The 22,966-nt window shown below is 36.5% G+C and overlaps 1 protein-coding gene across 3 annotated transcripts in view; it reads right to left on the bottom strand.

The window, feature by feature from the left end:
* NELL1 (neural EGFL like 1) overlaps positions 1-22,966 on the bottom strand; it is an 888,103-nt gene that overhangs the window by 200,556 nt on the left and 664,581 nt on the right. The gene's annotated exons all lie outside the window — the stretch shown is intronic.

Genomic DNA, 22,966 nt, shown 5'->3' with positions numbered 1-22,966 from the left:
TTATGATAGTAAAACTCTCACTCTAACAATTCTGTAATTCTTTCATCCAGTAAATTTAATATCAATCCTTGCTGGATAACCAAGAATTTAGTGTACAAAACATGCAAAATTTCACATTAATGAAGATGATTGCAACGTTAATCCTGTTTATTTTATTCACAAGAGAGATAGGTGAGCAAATGTTTTAAATTTTAATTGTAGTTTTAAAACGTCACCCTAGAAAAGTGTCATGGTTATATTTTGCCATGATCACTCATAATTAATATGAGTTTAAATTCAAAAGCCACATGATGTGTTCAGAAAGTTGAACATTATTCCAAATACATAGAACCCCTCACAATATTGATGTTTTACACATCATTTAATATCCTTTGAATGATTTAACATTTCATAGAATCAGCAATTAATTTCAATTGCCTTTCCTTCTGCCAAAGGACAGTGTGTACCTTGGAATTCAAATATCATTTTTTATTTCAAGCACCTTAGTACACTTCACCTATGCCAAAAAAAGATTTACACAATATTTTCCATGGTAAGTTCATCACAAAAAACAAAATATATAAGATATACATGTACAGATGTATGCAAAATTTCTTGTCCCAAAACTTACACCTTGTGGGCTCTGGTGACTGACATTTCAAAGAACAGTGAAGTGTTTTTTCAAACTAAAAATAACAGTTGGAAAGCCCGTAAGAAAATGTTTTAAGTAGCACCAAAAGAAGGCAGGGGCTTAAAACAGAAGGCTCAGCTTGGGTTTCTTTAGTGCACAGTTGAAATAGCACTTCATCTAAATTTTGCAGACCTGGTTAGGAGACTTAATGTTTCATGGTAGGTATATACATTTGATTTACTCAATCCTTAAGCAGAAATAATGATACAATGGAAGGTTTTATGAGAAGAGCATGAGATGTTTCTGATGTTCTAAGGATGTACAGATATGAAAATAAACAGAGTAGTATAATGATTAAATGAGTTAACATTTATAAAGAACTTAAAATGGTGTTTGGCACATAGTGTTATGTAAGAGTTCTGTTAAATAAAATTAACTGATAACAGAATTGGTATGACTGTGAAACACAGACCAGGAACAGTCTAATATCCAGACAATATAAACACAATATTAGAATAGAATCTAATCATCAACATACAAGGTGTTCAGCTTCACCAAGATGGGCTTAAGGCACCCCTTTTTATTTAAGCTTGATTTGCTTTCTAATAAGGGTAGTTTTCATTCTTATCATGGAGGTGTCTGACAGTTGTATTGTTCTTATTACAGAAATGGTAAACTTAAGGCTCTGAAATCAAGTGCCCTAAGGCTGCTTAGGTAGAAAGTAGCAGACACAATATTCAAGTTAAGACATCTTTGCCTTCAAAGTTTTACTACTTCCTTATCTGCTATAGTGTGGGTTAATCTACAATCCAGTGTTCACAAAGGTAGGTTAATTTTATTTTTAAAATCGTTCCATAAGGGCTAAGGGAACTGACCAAAATTTAAAAGAAAAAAAATGGCAAATTGCATGTTGCATTAAAAAAATGGGGATAAAGAGCTATTTAACTTTATGTGCCTATTATCTAATTTCTATATTTGCCCAGAACTAATCACATTGCTCCCAATCTAGGCACACATTATTTTTAATGTGATTTATCTGAAATAACCAATAAAACCATTGCCTAGTTGAACCTTAGACAATATACCAAAGTAATTTCAACACAAAGTAAATAAAGAAGGAATATGTCATCAAAAACATAAACTATGTTGTGGAAATTAAGATCAATTCAAGTTTTCTTTGAATATCTAATAAAATATTAGAATATACTGATGTAGTCTGAAGATTGTGCATGGATTATTTATATATGGATAGGCTCTTCTTGATTGACTATGAACTCAGCATTTCAATGAAAAGGACTCTCATATGCAGAGGCCTGGTAATTTGTGCAGCATTATTTAGTTGATGGCAGAAACAAAACAAGCAAGCTGAATCACCCCTACATTGTCTTTCTAGTTTGTGAGGAGATGGGCTGGCAGAAATTTTATGGTCCTAATTCTTGCTCTATATTTATTAACTGTATGACCTACAGCAAATCATTCCACTCCTGTGTGCCTCAGTTTTGTCAAGAACAAAGCAGCTAGGGATAATAATATGATTCATGCTGGGGGAATTAAATTGAGTTACCAACATAGACCACCCAGCTCAAGGCATGGAAAATGGAATGTGCTCACGAACTGGATGTGATTGTTTTTATTTATCACCAAGACTCTGCTTTTCCAGATAATGATACAATTATGAACCAGTTTATGTTCTAGATTCTAAAGATACAGTAGTAAGACAGTAAAGATCCCTGTGCCATGGATCTTATTCTTTAGTGAGGACTCCTCATCCCTCCTTCCTTAAATTAGTGCCCTTTGTAATATCATGTGGTTTGCAATGAAACTTAGAATCATAGCTACTTTGAAAACCCAGAGAAACTCAGTTACCATGGATATGTGACTTAATATGTTGGTTTTTCTTCAACTGCTACCCAGATTATGAAGCGTGGCAAAAATAGATGGTGTGTGTGTGTGTGTGTGTGTGAAGTAGGATAAACCTGAATCTGTCATTATAGTACCATTTGTTATTAACTTACTGCCCGGGAGGAGATGTTAGATTGAATCAACTGCAAAATGGTATGTGTCTAATTTTGAAAGAACCCTTTTCATTATACAGGAAAATAAAATCACAAAACTCATATTTGAGAAAGGTTCAATCCACAGAAAGATTACTTTTTTTGTATTAAAATATAAAATATTCTCAGCATGTAAAACAAAATGTGGGCAATAGGGGAACAAAATGAGAAGGTGGGTTTGCAGATGCCAGGATTGTGGATGTCCAGTACCATGATCATGTGCTCAATTCAACAAAAGCCGTTTTACACTAATAAAAAGTAATAGCCCTTCACTTTCTAAACATTTTTCATAATCTTCTTAAAGTTTCATGGCATCTATGTAGTTCCTAGGGACACCCTGAAATTCTGAAACAGTAAGTAAACATACAAATTTCAACACCATCTGTTAGAGGGTAAACCTTTTCTTCCTTCCAAGTTTACTTGAGGAAGAATTTTCCTTGAGGCGGCATTTTTCCAAAACTCATTCCTGACCTCTGCCTGTGAACTTTGCTTATTCTACCCTATGGAGGTGGAGGAATTTATTTTGTTGGTAAATTTGGGAAAGATATATATTAGGATGATGGTGCTTAATTGAAAGAGGCAGGAGGATGGGCTGGGAAGCTCTGTGTGATTAGAAGTAGACAATTGTTGCATTTCTAGCTTTATTTTAGATAGCATGTTAGTAGGTATGAATTACATTATTTAAATTAACTGTTTATTTAAATAGATAAAAGCTGGCCACTATAGACAATGATTATAAGGTGACAGGAACCAAAGATAATAATTAATTTGACTATGTCCACCTAAAATCCAAAATTGAAAGGAAATCATAAAAATCTGATCACGTTCAGCAAAAGACCATGCCTGCCATTCTTCTTTCTTAAGTGTGAACTGCCTTCAGAATTATCAGTTTTCCTTACTTCTTTAATAACACTTTCCTCTCTGGAACTCAGTGGATAAGTCAGCCTTTTTCTGTGTTTATTTTTAGCAAGCCAGCTGCCTTTACAAATTGAAACTCATGATCTCCAACCCAGCTCTGTTAATAACAAAGGTGACATCATCACTTCTACATTTGCTTTTTGGTTTCATTCCTCACCTTGTTCAGAGCATATTTATCAAATGCCCCTCAAACATTTTGGTTGCCACAAGATGAAGCGAGGAACAACGTGGTCCTATTACTTGGTGGGTCGAAATCACGAATGTTTAAACATCCTACAATGCACAGGACATCCCTGTACGAAAAAGAATTATCTGGCCCAAAATGTCAATAGTGGTGAGGTTGGGAAACTCTGCTGTACCTTTTCATAATGTAAGTTTATGAAGTGTCTTCAGGAGCAAAATTTTATTTTTTTAATCCTGTTTTCCACTCTGTCCCCGTCAACCTCTCCCAAAGAACACTTTAAAATACCGAGAAAAGATAAGAATAAAAATCGGTAACATTGCTAGTGTAATGTAAAAACCAAATATCCAGATGGCTACAATTCTTGCTTTTCATGTTATCATTCTGTTCTAAAGTACAGAGTATATTATAAAATTTAATATTTACTTCAAAAATCACTTTTGACACAATCAGTTACTATATATGCTTGTATCAGCAGTTCCAGTAGCCATTTCCACTCTCCTTTCAACAGTAATCATAACAACAATACTAATGGTAAATTCTATTTGTTGAAAACTTATTAAATGCCAAGCACTGCAGTAATGCCTGAAATCGTAATTCCATTTCATCCTCACAGTAACACTGTCAATTAATCACATTATACTCATTGTCAGGTGAGAAAGCTGGCTTAGATAAGCTAAATAAGTTATTGAAGTTTGCGCCACTACACAGTGGCATCCTGGGTTTGAAAACCAGAGTCCTAACCACATCACTACGCATTCTCCATTTAGGGCTCTGCCACCTACTATGTGCAGACAATGTACGGGGTGTTGGGAAATCTACAACTAGTCATGAAAATTGTCGCCATCCCCAAGAATCTCATAGTGGAGTAGCAGAGAGAAAGGCACATAAAACCAAGCATAATAAAATGTGATAAATGCTACCACAGTAGCATGAACACAGTGCTGAAAGAACAAAGAGGAGAACATGATTAACTATGCCTCACAGGCTGATGCAAAGCTGCACAACAGAGCTAGCATTTGAGATGGGCCTGGAAGAATGAATGGGCTTTTGCCAGGGGGGGAATTGCAGGAAAAGGAATATTCATTTCAGGTCAAAGTTTTGTCCTGAGGAAAGGCACTGAATAGAAGAAAATGAACAGGTGTTTATAACTTACACCAAATTGAGAGGCTGAATATTTAATAAGAATGCAGTAAAACATTCAGGGAAGCGAGGACATTTTAGAATCTGTGAACCAACCCCCTCACATTCTCATTTCCCCTCTGCCTCTTGGAGTTCTTAGTCACCTTAAGGCACAATCGTTTACCACATAGATATCTGCATATGGACTTTTGCCCTGTCCATTATTTGAGTTAGTTGGTTTAAGACTATGCATTGCTAACTTTTCTTACTACAATAAAAGAGTATGAAAAAAGATTTTGATTAAAGACCTTTATATGCACATATAAATAAACAGAAACATAAAATGTATTCTTAGAATGTATAATGCATTCTGATATTTTCTACTATATTCTATATCATTTATAAAATGCAGCTATGATCCAATGACTTGTTTTTGCAATGCACTAAAGCTGAAGTTTAAAAATCACTTGTTGTATACATACTCTTTTAGTTCATAGCATTTTGTGATAGGATGGGGAAATGAAGTCTTTTACATGACTCCTGAAATGTTCAGATTGAGATTTTGCTCTTAGGTCTAGAAATATTAATATGATAAGAAAATTTGTACAAGAGCTATTTTCCATGAATATAGGTATAGCAGAGACAACATGGCCTCCACAGATGAAAATATTTATTATCCAGACCCCTGTAGAAAATCTCTATTACAGCAGATAAATTAGATGAGAGAGACATAGGTTAGAGAGGAGAGAGAGAATTAGAGGAGAAACAGAGTGTATTCTTCTGCATTTCATTTTTTCACCAGTGTATATGCTTCTCTAACCAGACTGTGAGATTCCTAGGGACTAAGGTCACGTTTTTTGCAACTCTGAATTCCTGTATATCATCTTGAGTATGTTTGATAATAAACCTATATTTGTTATTGAAGTAACTTTATTATATCAGAGAAAATAAAAATTTTGAGAGGATAGTCTTATATTAACTATATCATAATATTTGAGATAAACATTTAATAAAGGCAGATCAATCCAGCTTAAAAAAACATTTTGGGGAAGATGATGGAAAGAAGACAAGGCTAACATATAGCTCCTACATGGATGGACAGAACAGCACAGGGCAAAGGAAGCTCCTAGCTGAAATTGGCAGTAGTTCCAAGAACTACTGCAGGAACATATCAGGAAAACTGAAGGAATTCACCCATCCTTTTAAAGAAGCAAATTCTGTGAAACAACAGGTAAAAAACTGTGAGTGCCCTAAGAGTGAGAGAGGGAAAACCTATCTCTGAACATACATTTCCACTGGGCAATCTTAAAATCCAGATCACTGAAGAAGGATTTACACTTCTTTGGGTTTAGGGAATCACAAGAAATTTAGAAGTACCAAGTAGCACAGGAAATGCCTTGAACACACTCCCAGTCTCCAGCTTGAGCCCCAGGAAATCCATCCCTTGACTACATCTCCTATGGGACGTTAGGGAAGGCAGTCAGTGGAATTGGGAAGGAGTCATGGGGCAAAGGAAGCTCCCAGCTGATATTGCCAGTGGTTTTGACTGAGTACAAATTTTCTTGGGTGGAAGCTGCTGTGGATAGGAGTGAGTGAGTTGAAGAGTGCAGGAGCTGCCACCCTCAGGAGTGGTCAGATGGAGTCAGGACAACATTCCAAAAGCCATGCTTGCTTTCTCAGAAGGGTAGCTCATGGCCTGGGGCAAGATCTGAGAAGGGCACTGAGGGAGTGAGACTAGTCTCGCCAACTGTGTGGGAGCTGGGTGGGGCCTCTCACTATCCCCCACTTCCCTGGTGAACCATATAGCACAGCAGAGGTGGCCAAGATCCCCTCTGGAACATAACCCCATTGGCCTGAGAACCACTCCCCCATTCCCTACTATGGCTGTAGCAAGTCCCACTTAAGGAGATTCTGAGCCCAGACCTCCCTAAATCTGCCCCCACCTGCTAATATTTGTCTACCTACCTTGGTAGCCTAACAAAAAAGACAAACTCTTTATGGCCCAACACATTGCCTGAGAAACCAAAATATGTACATTGGCCATCTTAGGGCAAGCTTAGAGCCCCCTACCTCTACTGCAGCTAATTCTCTCTTGAAAGTACCACCTCTTGCCTGGAGGCCAACCAGCTCACACCATTACAGCAACTCAGGATAGGATAACTCTGATCCTAGGAAGGAGAAAACGAGACCTAAATTCCACTGCCTATACATTTTGGCTAACAAGAAGTCATAGGTGTCTATGTGACATCTTCACTGCTAGTATAACCGGCATTCAGGAAAGCCAGCACACTAAATATATCTACAACCAAGGACCCTCATAGAGCCTACTTCACTTCCCTGCCACTTCTAACAGAGCATGTGCTGGTATCCACAGCTGGAAGGCTTGAAGACAGATCACAAAATTGATAGAACATTAGTGATATTAACCAAGAAAAGAAGAGAGAAGGTCCAAATAAGCTCAATTAGAAATGAAAAGGGAAATATTACAACCAAGGCCACAGAAATAGAAAAGATCATCCAAAGATCAAAAACATGAACAAAGCCTCCAAGGAATTTGGGTTTATGTTAAATGGCAAAACCTAGGTATAGTTGGTGTTCCCGAAAAAGAAGGGAAAGCTAAATGTTCGGAAAGCTTATTTGAGAGAATAATTGAGGAAAACTTCCCTGGTCTTGCTAGAGATCTAGGCATCCAAATATGATAAGCTCAAACACCACCTGGAAAATTCAACTCAAAAAGACCATAATCCAGGCACACAGTCATCAGGTTATCTAATGTCAAGACAAATGAAATAACCTTAAGAGCTGTGAGACAAAGGTATCAGATAACCTATAAAGGAAAATTTATCAGATTAATAACAGATGTCTCAGCAGAAATCTTACAAACCAAAAGGGATTAGGGTCTCATCTTCAGTTTCCTGAAACTAAAAAAATATAAAATATACTGTCATACAAGGAACTTGTATCTAGCAAAACTAAGTTACATAAACGAAGAAGAGATAAAATGTTTTTAAGACAAACACTGAGAGAATTCACCACTACTAAGCCAGCACTACAAGTAATGTTGAAAGAAGTTCCAAATCTTGAAACAAAATCTCAAAATATACCAAAAGGGAAACTCCTTAAAGCATAAATTTCATAGGGCTTGTAAGAGAATAACAGAGTGGTGGGGAAAAAACAAGGTATAAAGGTATAAAGGCAACAAATAACATGAATAGAACAGTACCTCACATCTCAATACTAATGTTGAGTGTAAATGGCGTAAATGCCCCACTTAAAAGATATAGAATGGCAAAATGGATAGAAATCCACCAAACAAGTATCTACTGTCTTCAAGAGACTGACCTAAATCATAAAGACTTAAGGTAAAGGAGAGGGAAAAGGTATTCTGTGTGCAATGAACACCAAAAGTGAGCAGGAGTAGCGATTTTTATGTCAGACAAAACAGACTTTAAAGCAACAACAATTAAAACACATAACAAGGACATTATATAATGATGAAAGGATCAGTCAAACAAGAAAATATCACAATCCTAAATATATATGCACCTAACACTGGAGCTCCCAAATTTATAAAACAATTACTACTAGACCTAAGAAATAAGGTATATGGCAACATAATAATAGTGGAAAACTTCAATACCCCACTAACAGCACTAGGCAGATTATCAAGAGAAAAAGGTAACAAACAAACAATGGACTTAAACTATACCCTAGAACAAATGGACTTAACAGGTATTTATAGAACATTCTACCCCAGAACTGTATAATATAGATTCTTTTCTTCAACACATGGAACATTCTCGAAGATAGACCATATGATAGGTCACAAAATAAGCCTAAATAAATTTTTAAAATTTGAAATTCTATCAAGTATCCTCTCAGACCACAGTGGAATAAAACTGGAAATCAACTCCAAAGGAACCCCCATAACAATACAAATACATGGAAATCTGCTCTTGAATTATCTTTGGATCAAAAAGGAAATCAAGATGGAAATTAAAAAAAAATTTTTTAAGCTTAATGATAATAGTGACACAACTTAACAAAATCTCTGGGATACAGCAAAAGAAATGCTAAGAGTTAAAGTTCATAACATTTAATACCTATGACAAAAAGTCTGAACAAACACAAACAGATAATCTAATGTCACACTTCAAGGAGCTAGAGAAACAAGTAAAAAACCAAGTGAAAACCCAGCAGCAGAAAAAAAAATAACAAAGATCAGAATGAAACGAAATTGAAAAAAATCAAAACAAAAGATAAATAAAATAAAATGCTGGTTCTTTGAAAAGATAAACAAAATTGATAGAACATTAGTGATATTAATCAAGAAAAGAAGAGAGAAGGTCCAAATAAGCTCAATTAGAAATGAAACTGGAAATATCACAATTGATACCACAGATACAAAAGATCATTCAAAGCTACTATGAACACCTTATGCACACAAACAAGAAAATCTAGAGAGGATGGATAAATTTCTGGAAATATATACCCCCTCAGATTAAATCAGGATGAAACAGAACAAATCAATGACAAGTAGCAAAACTGAAATAGTATTTTTAAATTGCCAACAAAAAAAAAGTCCAGGACCAGATGGATTCACAGCTGACTTCTATCAGATATTCAAAGAAGAATTAGTACCAATCTTACTGAAACTATTCCAAAAGACAAAGGAAGAGGAAATCCTCCCTAAATCATTTTATAAAGCCAGTATCACCCAAATTCCAAAACCAGGAAAGGACATAACAAAAAAAGAAAACTGCAGAACAATATCCCTGATGAACACAGATGCAAAAATCCTCAACAAAATACTTGCTAAGTGAATCCAATAGCATATCAAAAAAGATAATATACCATTATCAAGTAGGTTTCATACCAGGGATGCAGGGATGGTTTAACATGCACAGGTCAATAAATGTGATACATCACATAAACAAAATTAATAGCAAAAAATCATACAACCACCTCAATACATGCAAAAAAAAATTTGATAAAAATTAAGTATCCGTTTATGATTAAAATTCTTAGCAAAATTTACATAGAAGAAACATACCTCAAGGTAATAAACGTGATCTATGACAAACCCATAGCCAATATTACATTGAAGAGGGAAATGTTGAAAGCGTTCCTCTTGAGAACTGGAACAAGACAAGAATGCCCAGTTTTACCACTTCTATTCAACATAGTACTAGAAATCCTAGCCAGAGCAATCAGACAAGAGAAAGAAACAAAGGGCATCCTAATCAGTAAAGAGGAAGTCAAACTGTTGCTGTTTGCCAATTGTATACCTAGAAAATCTTAAAAACTCATCCAAAAAGCTCCTACATCTGATAAATGAATTCAATCAAGTTTCAAGATACAAAACCAATGTACATGAGTAGGTAGCACTGGTACACACCAACAATGCCCCAGCTGAGAAACAAATCAAGAACTCAATCCCTTTTATAAGACCTGAAACAAACAAACAAACAAACAACAAAAAAACTTAGAAATATATCTATCCAAGGAGGTGAAAGACCTCTACAAGAAAAACTGCAAAACATTGCTGAAAAAAATCATAGATGACACAAACAAATGGAAACACATCCTAGGCTCATGGATGAGTAGAATCAATATTGTGAAAATGACATACTGTCAAAAGTAATCTACAGATTCTATGTGATTCCTATCAAAGTGCCATCACTCTTTCTTCACAGAGCTAGAAAAAGCAATCCTAAAATTCATATAGAACCACAAAAGACCCTGCATAATCAAAGCAATGCTAAGCAAAAAGAACAAATCTGGAGGCATTACACCACCCAACTTCCAACACTATTACAAGGCTACAGTTATCAAAATAGTATGAGACTAGTATAAAAACAGGCATGTAGACCAATGGAACAGAATGGAGAAAGCAGAAATAACACCAAATACATACAGTCAAGTAATCTTTGACAAAGCAAACAAAAACTTAAAGTGATGAAAGGGCAACCTATTCAACAAATGATGCTGGGATAACTGGCAGGCCACATGGAGAAGAATAAAACTGATCCTTATCTCTCATCTTATACAAAAATCAACTCAAGATGGATCAAAGATTTAAAGCTAAGACTTGAAACCATGAAAATTCTAGAAGATAACATCAGTAAAACTCTCCTAGATGTTGGCTTAGGCAAAGAGTTTATTACCAACAACCCAAAAGCAAATGCAACAAAAACAAAAATAAATAGTAGAGACTTAATTAAACTAAAAAGCTTCTCACAGCAAAATAAGTAATCAGCAGCATAATCAGACAACCCACAGAATAGGACAAAATATTCACTGTGGACAACAAAGGACTAATATCCAGACTCTTCAAGAAACTCAAATAAGTCAGCAAGAAAAAAACAAATAATCCTAACAAAAAGTGGGTTAATGACATGAATAGACAATTCTCCAAAGAAGATACAAAAATGGCCAACAAATATATGAAAAAATGCTAAACATCACTAATTATCAGGGAAATGCAAACTAAAACCACAATGAGATACCACCTCACTTCTGCAAGAATGGCCATAATTAAAAAGTTTAAAAAAATAATAATAATAATAACATGTTGGTATGGATGTGGTGAAAGGGAACACTTTTACACTGCTGGTGGGACTATAAACTATTACAACCATTATGGAAAACAGCATGGAGATTCCTTAAAGAACTAAAAGTAGAACTATCATTTGACCCAGGAATCCCACTACAGGGTATCTACCTGGAGGAAAAGAAGTCACTTTATGAAAAAGACACTTGTACACACATGTTTAGAGCAGCAAAATTCACAATTGCAAAAATATGGAACCAGTCTAAATGCCCATCAATCAATGAGTGGATAAAGAAAATGTGGTATATATACACCATGGAATACTACTCAGGGATAAAAAGGAATGAAGTAATGGCATTTGCAGCAACCTACAAGGAGTTGGAGACCATTCTAAGTGAAGTAACTCAGGAATGGAAAACGAAATATTGTATGTTCTCACTTATAAGTGGGAGGTAAGCTATGAGGACACAAAAGTCTAAGAATAATGCAACGGACTTCAGGGATGCAGAAGGAAGGAGGAAGGGGGTCACGGGATAAAAGACTACACACTGGATGCAATGTACACTGCTCAGGTGATGGGTGCACCAGAATCTCAGTAATTACCACTAAAGATCTTATATGTGTAATCAAAAACCAACTGTTCCCCAAAGACTATTTTAATAAACAAATTAATTAATTTAAAAATATTATCAAGCATCTATTTTGTGCTACAGTATTTTTATATGCTCTAGTAATATATGATCCCTGCTCTCCAGGATCTTTGACTCTAAAACAGTGTTTTCACTGAGGATAATGCCCCACACTTGCAGAAAATATTTAGCAAAGTCTGGTGACAGTCTCAATTGTCCCAGCTGGATATCACAACTGCTACCCATGGGTCTACTGGTAAGTAGAAACCAGAGATGTTGCTAAATATCTTACAGGTTAGCAGCATAGGACAGCCCCACAACAAGGAATCATCTAGGGAGCTATCTCAACAGTGTCAAAGTTGAAAAAAGGCAGACTGTCCTTCATTTGGTCATTCAATAAATACTTATTGTACACTCTCTCTGTACCAGGGATTACTCTGAGAACTAGGGCTCCAGTAGTTAACTTCTTATGGAGAAGAAACAGAATAGGTAAAATAAATCTGTGACACAGTATATTAGGTGATGGCAAGTGATATGAGAAAAATAAAGCAGACAGAGTTTGGGAAGTGTGTCAGTGGGGAAGACTGCATTTAAGCAGGGCGATATATAAGGGTGATCACCGAAAAGAGATCATTTCAGTAGAGACCTAAAGGGGAAAAGAGCGAGCCATGAAGTTATCAAAGAATGTTCCAGGCAAAGTTTACAGCAAGTGCAAAGGCCCCAAGGAATGAAGTGTGCAGATTATGTAGTCCCTTAGAGATCGAAGCAATACTGCCTGTACAAGGTCAAGAGCAGATGCCAAGAAAGAAAAAACTTCTGACCAGAAGGTCAAGAATGGCTCCACAGAACTGATGCTGACTTTGAAAAAGTTTTTATGAATTTAAAATCTCTGGAATGTAGAAATGAAAGAATCGTTAAAAAGGAAGGGCAATTCTAGAACTTAGGAGTGAGGAATATTGAATCCTAGCCTTGTGGTCAATCATGGACACATTTTCCAAACAACTCAAGTACCTGAGTACTTCTTCCATACAGCTTTCGGCTTAGTAAAAGCATGATTCTGGAAACAGATCTATCTCCTAGTCCCAGTTTCACTCCTTACTTGCTGACTGATTTTGACAAATTGCTTAATCTCTGTAAGTATCACTTTTCTTATCTGTATAATCAGGTAAATAAGGGAACCTGCATCATACTGATAAACTGGAATTAAATGAGATTGTGCATGTAAAGCACTTGGCATACTGCCCACACATAGTGAGTGTTGACAAAGGTGAGTAGTTTTTAAATACAGCAGCCCCCTTTTCTCTAGGTTAATTCATATAATGCAGTGTTTTCTTCTCAAATATCAAAAACTTTTTGCAGTCTGCCTCCCACTAACTGGTGTACATATCAGTGCTAGAGTTTGAGAGCTTGTTGGGCATTGGAATCAACAGCAAGGAAAATGATGGGAGATTAAGACAAAAACTTATGAAGAAGAATAGAATCAAAGATGATGTTCACATTTTAAAATGCAAAATTCAAGAAATTAATTCAGGACTCCCTAGGACACCAAAGCAACATCACATTGTATCTTTGCAGTAAAAGCTCTGAAGCAATTCAAAATTTGGCATTCAGCATTTTACAGAAGCACTGGGAAATGGGAGCCTGAAAGGGCTATCTGAAAAGCAGTTGAAGAGAAAGCCCTGGATAAGAAAGTCAGAAGGTTTCCTATTGCACTGCCATATCAGAGCAAAGGCTTATATTACCCCTGGAGTTCACAGTCTAGAGACTTTTAAAGAGAGAAATTCCAGCAAACTCTCCCAGGTAAACGCATTTTGCAACTTTATGTAACTGCATAAAATTACATGTTAAATCTTGAAAGAAATATGAATCCAAGCTGCAGTGATAGTAGCCAGGTAATTTAGGTGGACCAGAGTTCTCAGGAGAGCTTCTTTGTTTCTCACCTGCAACCTGAAACCTGAACAACTTCTCAGATTTGTAAAGTGTTTTGTGCTTTTGTTTAAAAAGCACTTCACAATAATCTTAAAAGGTAATTTGTAATAATATCTGCATTCTGGAGTTGGGAAAGCTGAAAGGAGAAAAGTTAGATGGCTAGCCCAGGAAAAAGTTAATTATAAGGCTGAGATTAAATTCCAAGCTCTGGGATTCTAGTCACATCCAGGATTCAGCAGGACATCAGGTGCCTGAGAAGCAATGCAGTTTCACTCTAGTGAGAAAACTGGCTTGAAGTTTTAAAGAAGTGAAGAGGGAAGGAGAGGAGAATAGAAAGAAGGAGGGTAGGAAAGAGCAAAGAAGACAAAGAATAAATAAATAAATGAAAAATCATCATATCTTACACCTTAGCTATCATATCCTGCAGCCAATACTGTCCCTGCCCTTAACCCACCCCTTCAAATACTTAACACATGCAGAGACTTGGTCTCACAAACAATGGGCTCCTGGATGTAGGGAGTCTTGTACAAATCTCAGATCTGTCATTTTCTAGCTGTGTGACAGTAGGCTCATCTAGAAACCTCTGTAAGCCTTATCTTCTTTTTGACAAAATGAAATGTTAAAACAGCACCTTCTTTATATAGTAGATGTAAGGAATAATGTAACTGCAGGGCCAGTGTTTACGTCTAGCTTCTTCAAAGGTACTAATAATTGTTGACATCATTGGTTTATTAGATACACACGTGTGGGGAAAGCCATCTTGGGAAAAATACACTGATATGAGAAATTAAGGCAAATAAAACCCTAATTTACAGGGTTATCAGTCTGTCATATGTATTTTGTTGAAAATTTACTATTTCTAATTCCATGTTTGAAGAGCTCAAGCAAGGAAGTAAGCATTAGAATTATTAATTATAATTTTTAGGAAATAAAGAATTCAAAAGAGCTCTTTTTGTAGCAGAACTCAAAAATATATATTCGACCTTTCCTTTGGCTGCCTTCAAAGTCAAAACCCAGGGTCCTCTTAAGCGAGCATGTCTGATTAATGGCTGCTTTCATGCTGCACACAGCTGCTGGCACTGGAGCCGTCACCACTGCCCGGTGATATGCCTTTCTAGATGTTTAGCTATATCTCATCTACAACATGGGCTGCCCTTGTTCTTGTGCTAATGTTACTTTTGAAAGGTTTAAGCTCAAATCCCTCAAAATGTATTTCTAATTAATAGGCAGCTTGGTGGAAGTAAAAGAGCATAGTCCATGGAATCAGACAAATCTGCATTTAATCACCACCTGCGTGATCTTCAGCAGGTTACCTCCTCTGTGTCTCAGCTTCCTCACTTGTGAAATGAATACCTCTTCTTCAAGTTGGGATGAAGTTTAAATGACAAGGGAAATATGAAAGTAAGTGTCTTATACCTCAGAGATTTTTACCTTGCCACTGTTCACCAGTACCCAGTTCTATAGCCTTGTCCAACCAGGCACAGTTCCTCAATCATGCTGAGTTTGCTTTTTTATCCATCTGTTTAGTCCACAAGATACTGGATATGAAGGGGTTAAGCAAGATGCCTTGTCTATATCCTGAGGGTGCTATGAAGAAGTTTTCATGATGTTCATCTTTCTGCCCAACTGGGGAGCTATTCCCAACTCAGACTCTCAGCTGGAAGGGAATCTATTCATGTCAAGACATTTAAATGTTTCTCTCATATCCACAGTATGCAGAGAATGCTGAATCTGATTACTATACTAAGATTAAAACAAAGAAAGGACAGGCACAGAATACTCAGGTAAGAGGGACAAAAAGAAGTGGCATCTCACAGCTACATCCAGCATTTGCAGAGTGCACAGGAGAGAAGCAAAGCTTCCCAGAGAAATCATTTAATAACATTTGGGCCTTGAGGACTATATTCTTTCCTTCTGTAAGAGTAATGAGAATTAAGGACAAGGAAGCTCAGGCAAGAAAACCAGTTTCAATAGAAGCTAGCTGATGAGGGATAAGAACATCACTGAACAGGATCCAAAATTGATCAAACCTGTTATTAGAGCCACGCCAATTACAGACCACCTTCAATTGTTTTGTGTATATTTTTCGTGAGAAGAGATGTCAAATTAACATCAGACCACACTGCAGGCCTTTGCAATCTGTATTCTTTAATATTGCACTTAAAATTTATGGAGTTTTTCCTAACAAAGCATGGACCTATAAATTCTCATCAAACATTCTGAACACTTCCATGACTTTCTCAGTTAAAAAAATTTCTAAGTATTGTTCATCCATCCATTCAAAAACTATCAATCAAAATCCTACTATGTACCAAGTACTCTCCTAAACACTTAACATTAACAATGATCAGAGAAAATATTGTCCCTGGTCATATGCAATGTATCCTCTAGAGGAGAAAAAATCTAAACTAAATAAATATACAATAATCTAAATTACAGTAATATGGAAAAAACTATACCAGAGTAAAGGAGATGAGAAATATTGGTAGAGGGGTTACTATTTATTTAGGATGGTCAAAGAAGGCCTAATAAATTGACATTTGGGCAGAAACATAAAAGAAGACTGAGAACAGGCCAGGAAGATACTGTGGTGATGAGCACTCTAGACAGAGAGAATAGCTTAGCACAAAGGCTTGATGTGAGATCATACTGAATATGTTTAGGAGTTACAAAAAGGTCAAGTGAGTCAGAGGCTGAGTTGTAGGAGATGGTAACAGAAAATTCATAAAGTGTCAGTTCTCCTAGGGTCATTAAGATGTTTAAAAACTTTACTTTACTGTTCTGAATACAATTAAGAAACATGGAAGATTTTGTGCTGTGGAGTGACATTCTGTTACTTAGGTTTCAATAGGAGCTCTCTCTGACTACTCTATCAAGAAAAACAAAACTTGGGGTGGGACAAGGAATGGTGAAAACAGATAAACTAGTTTAAAGCTATTATAATAATTCAGGGGAGAAATTTATGGTCCCCTCAATTAGTGTGATGAGAGTGGAGATGTGAGAGAAGTCAACAGTCTATGTTCTATAGAGATTCACGGACCAGGTAGAGCACATAGTAGAGATTAGATCTTTGTCCAGAGTAGACAAAACTGGGTGAGCTGCATGTCTCTTTCCTTCCTCCTATAGAATTAGAAATTAAAGGAGATTCTTTTTTTTTTCCACTGGAAATAATATGGACTGCATTTAAACTTAGTTTTTTCTGCCTGGAATTCTTTTTCCCATTAGTAAGCTGGGTAACGCAAACTTGACCTCCAAATCTCAGCTGAAATGTCCCCTGAACTGTGAGGCTTTGTAACTCTGAGGACCATCTCCAGTCCCAGACCTCCAGTCTAGCTTAAAGACCTGTATTAGCTTCCCAGAGCTGCTATATTCAAATTACCAGACTTGGTGACGTAAAACAACAACAAAAAATATTCACTCACTTTGAAATCAAGGTGTTGGCTGGATAGGAATGTATTAGAGGATCTGAAGGAAAATCTGTTCCATGTGCTCCATCCTAGCTTCTAGTGGCTGCTGGCGGTTACTGGCTTTCTTTGGCTTGTAGCATTGTAACTCCAGTCTCTGCGTTCATCTTCATGTAGCTTTCCTCTAGATGCTCTTGTCAAATTGCCCTCTCATTTTCCTTATTACTGGTATCATTTATACCAATCCATTTATACCAGTAATTGGATTTAAGACTCATGCTAAATCCAAGATGATATCATGTTAAGATCTTTAACTTAACTATACCTGTAAAGTTTCTATTTCCAAATAAGGCCACATTGATAAGTAATGATAAATACAGGATGATACCATCTAAAGATCTTTAACTTAACTATACGTGTAAAGTTCCTATTTCCAAATAAGTTCACATTAATAGATAATGAGTGTTAGGACTTGGGCATGCTTTTAGGTCCACTATTCAACCTAGTACAGAGTCCATCCTGTATTCCTCCAGGGAATCCTTGTTGCACTCATATAACATTTATCATACTGTCCTATAATTGTCTTCCCTCTGATCTGTTTAGCCTAATAGATTCTTGAGCTTCTGAAGCAAATAGATCATGTCTTTCATCTGTCTCTCTCCAGTTCCAAGCACAATTCCTGCACATAATGCATAATCAATCATTCCTTAGTGAATAAATTAATTACAAATTACAGAGTAAACTTACAAAAGCAGCAGAGTTAGCTGAGTCTCACCTGGCAGTCTGAACCTGCCAGAAGTGTCATTCAAATGTATTAATCTAATATTGGCCTCTTACAAATGCTTTGGCTTCTATTTTATTCTTCAACAGAATGGAATATACAGGATGAATGAAATTATAAACATATGCATTGGGCAATTAAGGTTTCCTTTTGGATTCTTAAACATATGGACAATGATATTTGTTAAATATTAGTGGTTACTAAATAATTTTTAAACAGACTTAAAGAGAGCCAAATCAAAAACAAACTGCCATTCACAATTGCTACAAAGAGAATGAAATACCTAGGAATAAAACTAACAAAGGATATAAAGGACCTCTTCAAGGAGAACTACAAATCACTGCTCAAGGAAATAAGAGAAGATACAAGCAGATGGAAAAGCATTCCATGCTCATGGTTAGGAAGAATCAATATTGTGAAAAAAACCACCTTAAACTTCATATGGAACCAAAAGAGAGCCTTTATAGCCAAGTCAATTCTAAGCAAAAAGAACAAAGCAGGAGGCATCATGCTATCTGACATCGAACTATACTACAAGGCTACAGTAATCAAAACAGCATGATACTGGCACCAAAACAGAGATATAGACCAATGGAACAGAACAGAGGTCTCGGAGGCAACACCACACATATACAACCATCTGACCTTTGGCAAACCCAACAAAAACAAGCAATGGGGAAAGAATTCCCTGTTTAAAAATGGTGTTGGGAAAACTGGCTAGCAATGTGCAGAAAGCAGAAACTGGGCCCCTTCCTGACACCTTAGACTAAAATTAACTCCAGATGGATTAAAGGCTTAAACATAAGACCCAACATTATAAAAACCCTAGAGGAAAACCTAGGCAAAATCATTCAGGACATGGGCATAGGCAAGGACTTCATGACTAAAACACCAAAAGCATTGGCAACAAAAGCCACAATAGACAAATGGGATCTAATTAAACTCCAGAGCTTCTGTACAGCAAAATGAACAATCATTAGAGTGAACTGGCAACCAACACAATGGGAAAAAATTTTTTGCAATCTACCCAACTGACAAAGGGCTAATATCCACAGTCTACAAAGAACTAAAACAGATTTACAAGGAACAAACAAACAAACCCATTCAAAAGTGGGTTAAGGACATGAACAGACACTTTCAAAGGAAGATATATATGAGGCCAACAAACTTATGAAAAAATGCTCATCATCGCTCATCATCACTGGTCATTAGAGAAATGCAAATCAAAATCACATTGAGATAACATCTCACACCAGTTAGAATGGCAATCATTAAAAAAAAACCAGAAGACAACAGATGCTGGAGAGGATGTGGAGAAATAGGAACACTTTTACAGTGTTGGGAGGAGTGTAAATTAGTTCAACCATTGTGGAAGACAGTGTGGGGATTCCTCAAGGACCTAGAAACAGAAATTCCATTTGACCCAGCAATTCCATTACTGGGTATATAACCAAAGGATTACAAATTGTTCTATTATAAAGACACATGCACACGTACGTTCACTGTGGCACCGTTTGCAATAGCAAAGACCTGGAACCAATCCAAATGTCCATCAATGATAGACTGGACGAGGAAAATGTGGCACATATACACCAAGGAATACTATGCAGCCATAAAAAACGATGAGTTCATGTCCTTTGTAGGGACATGAATGAATCTGGAAACCATCATTCTCAGCAAACTGACACAAGAACAGAAAATCAAACACTGCATACTCTTACTCGTAGGTGGGTGTTGAACAATAAGAACACATGGACACAGGCAGGGGAGCATCACACACTGGGGTCTGTTGGAGGGGACTAGGGGAGGAACAGCAGAGGGTAAGGAGTTGGGGAGGGATAACATGGGGAAAAATGCCAGATATAATTGACAGAGGGATGGAGGCAGCAAACCACATTGCCATGTATGTGCCAATGCAACAATCCTGCATGTTCTGCACATGTACCCCAGAACCTAAAGTGCAACAAAATATATATTAAATAAATAAATAACAAAAGAATTTTTTAAAAGATCCTGCTCAGTAGTTAAATCATTTCTCTCTTCTTTTATTAGGCATTAATAGTGTTATCAGTTTCCATTTGGCGAGTCTCCAAATTGGGATCAGGAAATTCCAACATCCAGAATAATACCATATCTAGTAGTTATACCCAATAATTACTGGCATTAAGAAAGACTATTAAAGCAGTGAGCATGAGAGAAAATATCTAGATAATCAAATACAGGGAATCAAAATATCATCCAAAAGGTGTTTTGATTCAATCTCAAATCAGAAAAAAATCGGACTTGATGATCACCGTATACAAACATTTGAAACTTGTAAAGTAGTTGACAGGAAAGAAAGGGAAGGAAGAGAGATATAAATTGACCCACAGCAACAGAAACAATGTCAAAGATTAGAAGCAGGGAGGTGAGAGCTTAAGACATTTCTGAACATGAAGATGAGAACAGAAGAGCAAATGGAAAAAGATACAGGTGAATACAGTCTTTCAGACTACGAGTCTCCTGAGCTCATAGTAGCAGCCTCCCTAGCATGACTGCTGAGATATCCTATCATCTATCCGATTTTTAAAACTTGTTGGCTATGTTGGGACAGCAAGTAAAAGGTCTAAGTCTTACTTTTTTTTTTTTTTTTTGGAGTTGTGCTCTTGTTGCCCAGGCTGGAGTGCAACGTGCAATCTCAGCTCACTGCAACCTCCACCTCCCAGGTTCAAGTGATTCTCCTGCCTCAGCCTCCCGAGTAGCTGGGATTACAGGCATGTGCCACCACACCTGGCTAACTTTCGTATTCTTAGTAGAGATGGAGTTTCACCATGTTGGCCAGGCTGGTCTCAAACTCCTGACCTCAGGTGATCTGCCTGCCTCGGCCTCCCAAAGTGCTGGGATTACAGGTGTGAGCCACGGTGCCCAGCCAAGTCTTACCTAAGAGCTGCATAGTTAATTGAAATGATTACAATCTAGTAGATTGTGAAACATTTAATAAAAGGACAAACCAATTTATGTTCATTCTATTGGCTTCACAGGGCATTACTGTAATAAAATACAGCCATAGTGAGGACACATGGACAAATCTAGGATCGCTGACTGATGCTTACTACAGTAGGTCACCAAGCTAAATTGTAATGCAGCAATGTACTGCAACCTACACTGTAGCATTTACACAAGCAGCAAAGACGTAAAGGTCTCTCTATCAACAAAGACAATATAGCATACACATTCCCGAACTCAAATGATCAAAATCAGTCTCCTCCTTTTATTTACTGTTTAAAAAAAGGACATTATTTTACTAAGAAAACAAAATAAGATCTGTTTTTTTTTTTTTTTCAAAATAAAGGTCTTTCAGAATGACATAAAGCATTGTAGATTTAAAATTAAAACCAATAACTATAACACCATGAAATTTCAAAACAATTTTCTGGGGTTTTCAGGAAAGTGTTTTTTGAATGCAGTACATTCACTGAGCAGTTTTTCGTGCTGATAAAACTAAGGTTGATGCTCCCAATACTTGCCAAATATACTCAGACAGGTGTTTGTGAATTACATTTCTCTGCAACTATATAGACCATGCATAAGCTAACTATTGGTCATACGTGTTAATGCTTTTCCAGCTTCCACACTGGTGAGTGGTACATTTCATCTCCTAAAGTTGTCTAAGGCATCACACATATATACCAGCTGCCTTAAAAGCAAGAATTTTTTTTCTCTTGTTATTTTCTCTTTCCATTCACCAAAGAGTTGTGGCTCTTAATAAAGGATCATCCTCTATTGCTCTACCCATGCATATGTTCATCAAATGCCCTTTTGTCCTTTCCTCTGCATCTTATTAGTACAGGTTCAGACACATAATGATTTCCAGTTATTTCACTCCTCTGCATAAAGACCTGTGAAGGCTCTTTGCAATTACTACTCAAAGAAGCCTTGCTTCACATGATATATAAAGCCATTCATAAACTGACCACAGCTCAACTTTCCTAAAGTTTATCACAATGTTTCTCAATATATCTTACCTAATTTTTTGATAAACAAAATTCTCCGCCAGAACGTTTCCTAGTATTTCACATGACTCTTCACTCTGTAATTCCTTCCCCATTTATCAGTTCAGCCTTCAAGATTTAGTACTCCTATGGGGATTTTTCCAGGACGACCAGAAAAAATAAGTCCTTTTTTGCTCCATGCTACCACAACCTTTTGCTGGTATCATAGCCATTTAAAAATGCATTTAGTATGTGTTACATGCCAGGTAATGTATTAAGCATTTTAACGCTGTTTTTTCTTATCTTTTCTTTTAATTCCACCCCAAAATCCTACAAGGTGGGTGCTATTTTTATCCAAACATTATAAATCAGGAAATAGATGCTTAAATACCTTATCAAATTTATATAGGTCATGAATGGTAAAGCACCTGACACATTTTATTGAAATTATTGGTTTACATGTACTTTATTTTTTTTCCAGCTTACAAAAAGAGCAAGAGCCCTAAAATCCTCATTTCTGCATCTCCCTTAGAGCTCAGCACAGGGTCCAGTACACATAAGAAAATGAACAGCATGTGTTTGATCACTAACTAAAAGGATGACAAATTCAAAGAATATTCTTTGTTCTAATATGTTCTACCATATTTTTGCATTTCATCCTCTATGCAAAGTCTTCACTCTACCAAGGAAATAGAACTAAGTTTTGGGAAATAGCCTGAGCATGCCTCTACCTCCTAATGTTATCTTAATGATTCTATATAAGAAGCCATATCTTGGCCGGGCGCAGTGGCTCAAGCCTGTAATCCCAGCACTT

The sequence above is a fragment of the Cebus imitator genome, unplaced genomic scaffold (assembly GCF_001604975.1).
Source record: "Cebus imitator isolate Cc_AM_T3 unplaced genomic scaffold, Cebus_imitator-1.0 Scaffold39, whole genome shotgun sequence".
In the NCBI taxonomy this organism is placed as follows: domain Eukaryota; kingdom Metazoa; phylum Chordata; class Mammalia; order Primates; family Cebidae; genus Cebus; species Cebus imitator.
This window is presented reverse-complemented; position numbering and strand designations above follow the sequence as displayed.